The sequence below is a fragment of the Felis catus genome, chromosome A2, assembly GCF_018350175.1.
Source record: "Felis catus isolate Fca126 chromosome A2, F.catus_Fca126_mat1.0, whole genome shotgun sequence".
Classification (NCBI taxonomy): domain Eukaryota; kingdom Metazoa; phylum Chordata; class Mammalia; order Carnivora; family Felidae; genus Felis; species Felis catus.
In genome coordinates, this window is record NC_058369.1 from 120,626,112 (window position 1) to 120,632,279 (window position 6,168).

The following is a 6,168-nucleotide window of genomic DNA, read 5'->3' on the forward strand; positions in this document are numbered from 1 at the left end:
GACAATGCGAGCCTTGACATACTTGATGGATGTCAGTGGTTAAGTGCTAGCTGGACCTTCTGAGATTACAACCTCCATTCAAACCTCAGCCCTGGATGGCAACCTGAAACCCAAGGCCATGGGCGGCTGCGAGCATCTGTGGGCCCAGCATGGATTAGTGCCGCGGCCTTGGGGGACCCTGGCAGGCAGCTACTTCCTCCCCATGTACCAGTTACCCTGAAGCCAGGTGGGCTCTGGGGGGCGACAACAATACCAAGTAATTAAGATAGAATGTCCTTGGCTGTGTCTAAGGCACGTTCTTTTATGACAAGAACAAAGGGTTCGTTGATGAACTAATTTTTGGTGGGGAAAACGGCAGCATCTATTATTAAATGAATGCTTGCGATTTTTGTTTGTTTGTTTTTCAATAGCCCCATTATAATTTCAGTTCAGATACTCCAAAGCTCATGTTCCCTAATTTATTATCGCTTGCTGCGGTCCTCTGGGATACGGTAATTGAATTTTACTGGCGTCATTACCATATCCACAAACAAGCGAGTGTTCTGAGCTAAATCAGTCAAAGCCTGTTCGCGGGCCCACAGGAGATGTGCCCAGAGCGGAAGTCGATCTCAGCCTGGAACGGCGGGCGTGTGTCCCTGGCCCAGGGAGCTTGGCCACTGCTTCGTGCAAACCAGGCTTCATGCAGTCAGTTCTAAGGGAGCAGCAGAAGCACAGGGGTACTTGAAGAAGAGAAAACAAAAATGTGAGGCTCCAAAGAGATTGCCCCCCCCAAATAACCCGATTGTAATCCCACTGCAGTCAAAAATAGACAGGCTTCCGAGGGATGGGATCTACATACTTGGTTGAGAACCAGGAAATTCCACAAGGAGATGTTAAAATTCCATCTTTAAAAAAACCAAACAAACAACAACAACAAAAACCCCAGATGGACAGTCTACATCCTCTTCTTCTTACGTCCACAACAGGAAAATAAAATCACAACTTTAGACGCATGTTAGGGCTACACGGATGCACAGAGATCCTCTGAAGCCAGTCTCCCCATTTTACACCAGAGGCTCAAAGGAGTAAAATGAATTCTTACCTCCATGTGATATTTAGTATCTTTAAAAAAAATTCACAGTCTCCAAAGATGTACCCTCAAATACTTAGGGAAGCAGCAAGGCAGAGTGAAAAGAATACACAGGGCATACACATGGGGTCATGCAGGATTCCTGTGAGCCCCCGGGGAAAAGTCACTGAACTCTGAGCCTTGACTGCTGCATCCAGAAAATGGGAATAATAATATGGGCTTCTGTGAGGACTGAGATAACATATGCCAGTATCTAACAAAGCGCTTGGCACCCAGTCTTAACTGAATTTCATCCTACCTTGGCATTTGTCAGGGAAATAGATAACGTGCTTTGACCTATTGCAGACAATTAGGCAGCTCAGTGGCTGAAATGGAGGGATGCTTCTGCAGGAGCGGCTCCTTCTCTGATAGTTCCCACCATATTTGAGAAAATAGAAAAGGAGAAAGGCCCCTCCGGTAAGCCCACCTGTATTTCTGAAGGCATTAGGCCAAGGACTTTGGGTGGTTTTTTCTGGGCAGCTAAATTTCCCATACCACCGGGAGTTTGCAAAAGCTTTGGGGACTTAGGTCCTCTTTGACCCATAGATCAGATTTCAACTCAGATACTGCCAGTGTCCTCAAAAAGATGACCGTCCCCACACACGATGAAGAAATCCTACCACCTTGCCCCCCAGGCTTCACTTTCCCATGCCTTGATTCTTTGCTAGAAAAAAATGAGCTGTTCTACCATTTCTTCTCTTGGTTTCATGTCCTTTCCTGTTTCCTTGAATTAATAAGAAGATTCCCCCAACTGAATCAACTGGATTCTGAATTCCATTATGGGCTGAACTGTGTTGTCTCCCCATTGTACAAACTCAGATGTCGAAGTCCTAAATCCCAGTACCTCGGAATGTGGCATTGTTTGGAAATAAGGCCATTGCAGATGGAATTATGGTTACATGGGGTCATCACAGAGTAAAGTGGGTCCCTGCTCCAGGATAACTGGTGTCCTCATAAAAGGGGGAAATCTGGACACACATGGGTGCACAGGGAGAGCACCGCAAAAACATGAAGGCAGAGTTGGGGCCGATGGGTCGATAAACCAAGGAATGTCAAAGATGGCCAGAAAACCACAAGAAGCTAGGAGAGAGGCATGGAGCTGACTCTCCCTCACAGCCCTCAAAAGGAACCAACCCTGCTGACACCTTGACCTTGGACTGTGAGACCTACATTTCTGCTTGAGCCAATTCCTGCTACTCTGCCCCAGCAGCCTGAGCAAACTAAATGGCAACCACTTCTTTCTGGAAACAAAGCCTCTCTCATCTTCTTAACCTTGTCCCAGGATTGCTGTGGACAGAGCCGTTGGCCCCTCCCTCTTGCATCGCCCTCCCCACAACAGCTTCCACGGGGGCTCTGCTTCACTATCATCTAAGCAGGCTTGATGCTGTCTGTGAACTCAGGTCCCAAAATTTGCCTGGAAACTCCAGTCCAGAGAGCAGTTAGCACCATGCTGGGGTGGGGGGTTGGGCAGAAGACAGCAGGCGCATCATCCAAGGTCACATCCCTCACCTCTGGCCTCCCCTAATCTGACAGCAATCATAGCCTGAGAGATGATAAGACAGATTGTCTTTGTTTTTCAGCCTTATTCAGCTCCCTTATAAGGAAAAACTATGCCCCTTGAAGTCTTGCAGATCAGGGTGCTGTTACAAATCTGAGCTCGCAGATGAGAGACTGAGGTCATCTTCCCTTCTCAGTATAAATAGAAAGAAGTTAAAAGTGGAAAGAAAATGTAAGAAATGAAACATTCTTGCTCTCTCTCTCTCTTTCTCTGTCTCTGCCTCTCTCTCTCTCTCATACACACACACACACACACACACACACACACACACACCACCTATAAACACAAATTCTTTTCCACTGGATTGGGCCTCCTTTTATGGATGGATATTCACAAGAATAGATGTATTGGTTTCTGTCCCCTGGGGTAATGATGATAAATACGCCAAGGTCAGCGGCTTCATCAGCCATTGAGACTGCCTACTCTGGCAACGGCAGATAATCATTTACCTGGTGGGTCTAGTTGCCTATACTTCAATTCATGCCTCACAGTGTCGCTGAGATGTTTCTTATCTCTCCAAAACACTTGTCTTATTGTGTCTTTCTGGTACAGAAAGAAATTCATAAATTATTGCTGTGCCTGGGGTTTAAAAAAAAAAAATCTTGGTCACGGCTCGGTGGGGGAAGAAGTTACTAAAGAATGGAGACGAGGTGGAAAATAAAGTTACCAGCGTCTATACAACAATATTCTGTTCCATGTCCTAGAAAGTAAAAACTCAAGTCTTGGTGGACCCAAAAGATCTGTGATGAAAAATTCTTCCTATTGTAATGCTCTTCCTAATAGTACTAATGCTTAATTAAAAAAAAAAAATCTATGGGGCGCCTAGGTGGCTCAGTCGGTTAAGTGTCCGACTTCGGCTCAGGTCATGATCTCAGAATTCATGGGTTCGAGCCTGGCGTCGGGCTCTGTGCTGACAGCTTAGAGTCTGGAGCCTCCTTTGGATTCTGTGTCTCCCTTTCTCTCTGCCCCCGCCCCCCCCGTCTCTCTCCCTCTCTCTCTCTCAAAATAAACAAACGTTAAAAAAAAAAAGTTTAAAAAAGTCTACTAGCATTTATTGAGAACCTACTATGTGAAATGCCCTATGCTAGGTGATAGGACTACCGTCATAAATGATACATAATCCTAGATTTATTCTCAGCAACATGAAATCTATAAAGAGGACCTGAGGGGAAAAATACGTTGACTTTCCCAAACGTTCACTTTTTGAGAAGCGTATTCCTAGAACAGAGATAGAAAAAGTGGAGTCATGTCATACCTCCTTCTTACATCAGTTTCCCACTGTTGTTTTGTAAATGGATATTGGAGTGGAATTATATTAAATGAATTGCCCCAATACACAGGTTCATATCGCTTATGTGAACAGAGTCTAGCGTGCGTGTCTGGGTGGGAAAAGGTTGAACAGCTGTCTCGCAGCATTCACCAATAAGCAGGTAGCCAGGGACTCAACCGTAAGCTAGCCGGGCCCTGTGGAAACACAAGGAGAAATACCAGCGGAGATTCTTGTCCTAAGGGAGCTTGTAAACCAGTGGAAAGGACTGACCCCGGAGCACACCACAGTGACCCAAGACAGAGTGAAGCGTTTGTGTCTGTGGGACGGACTGCCAGTGGCAAATATTTAAACATGATATTTAAAGATGAATCAAATATTTAAAGATGAATGGATATTGCCCTTGATGTATGCCCCCAACACAGGTTGAGAAAAACAGGCCAAAAATAAAGGCCAAACTACTTCGAGATGATTTTTAAAGTGTGGTATCGGGGGAAAAAAGAGAAATATTCACAAGCACAAGCCCCTGATGTTTTTACCAGTCGTCATGTGTGTGCACACGAGGCCGGGGGTGGGGGGCAGTCAGGATGGTCGGCAAGGGCTCTGGAGCCGGCACCCACTCTAACACCTCCCCATTTGGGAATCTGGGTCAAAGATCACAGCTTCTCTGTGCCTCAGTTTCCTTGGCTCTAATGGGGGGATAGTAACAGGACCTACTTCAGAGGGTTATTATGAGGACTGAAGACTTCGTGTGAGGAGTGCTCCTAAAGTAGTGCCTGACACAAAATACGTGCTTGTAAGAATCTGTTAAATTAACTAAATTAAACACCCTGTGTCCCCAAATACTCAATACTTGGGTCTTACATACTCATTTCATGTCATGCCACTTTAAGTCTTTACATAAATGAAATTATATATATATATAAAAATATAGTCTCCAATACAGCATCTCCCTCCTCTAAGTTGTTCCATGTTGCCAGTTAATAATACCTTTGATGTAGGCAATATGAACATTAAGTATTTTTATCTTCTCGGTGGCCATGAGCTATTTTTTGTCTCCAAAATTGTGAGACCTGGTGATTATTATACAGTTTTGGGTTTGCACAGTCTTTCCCAGGAGCAAGGCATCGTTCTACAAAACACAAATCCTACTGTAGATAATTCCTTGTGCTCCTCTTCCACCAGTTTGGTTGAAGATTGAGCATTTGTTTCCAGTTCAACATGAACAATAGAAGGTCATCGCCTTTTACAAGAGAGGGTTCCTTCCTAAGCAAATGCAGTGTAGAGAAAGCTGTCTGATTGAGAATTCATACTACCATGATTGGTGATGTTCTCACGCTGACGCTAAGAGCCCCAATCACAGGACTTTAATTTTTTTTTTTCTTCAACGTTTTTATTTATTTTTGGGACAGAGAGAGACAGAGCATGAACGGGGGAGGGGCAGAGAGAGAGGGAGACACAGAATCGGAAACAGGCTCCAGGCTCCGAGCCATCAGCCCAGAGCCTGACGCGGGGCTCGAACTCACGGACCGCGAGATCGTGACCTGGCTGAAGTCGGAGGCTTAACCGACTGCGCCACCCAGGCGGCCCTCACAGGACTTTAAAAAGTGTACGTTTCTGGGGAGCTTGGGTGGCTCCGTGGGTTAGGCGTCCGACTTTGGCTCAGGTCATGATCTCACAGTTGGTGAGTTTGAGCGCCTGGTCAGGCTCTGTGCTGACAGCTCAGAGCCTGGGGCCTGCTTTGGATTCTGTGTCTCCCTCTCTCTCTGCCCCTCCCCTACTTGCGCTCTGTTTCTCTCTCTCTCTCTCTCTTGAAAAATAAATAAATAGGGGCGCCTGGGTGGCTCAGTCGGTTAAGCGGCCGACTTCGGCTCAGGTCATGATCTCGCGGTCTGTGAGTTCGAGCCCCGCATTGGGCTCTGTGCTGCAAGCTCAGAGCCTGGAGCCTGTTTCAATTCTGTGTCTCCCTCTCTCTGACCCTCCCCCGTTCATGCTCTGTCTCTCTCTGTGTCAAAAATAAATAAATGTTAAGAAAAAAAAATTAAAAAAAAAAAAAGAAAAAGAAATAAACATTAAAAAAAAAAGTACACAGTTCTGTAACCTGCTTCACTTGAACTCTTTCAGATGTCACCTAAATGTAATCTGATTCACAGAGCTGTTCATTACAAACGAAGTCTCTCATTAATTTTATTTGGATAGGGGTCCCTGTGTTTTACACCATGTTGAAGAGAAAAG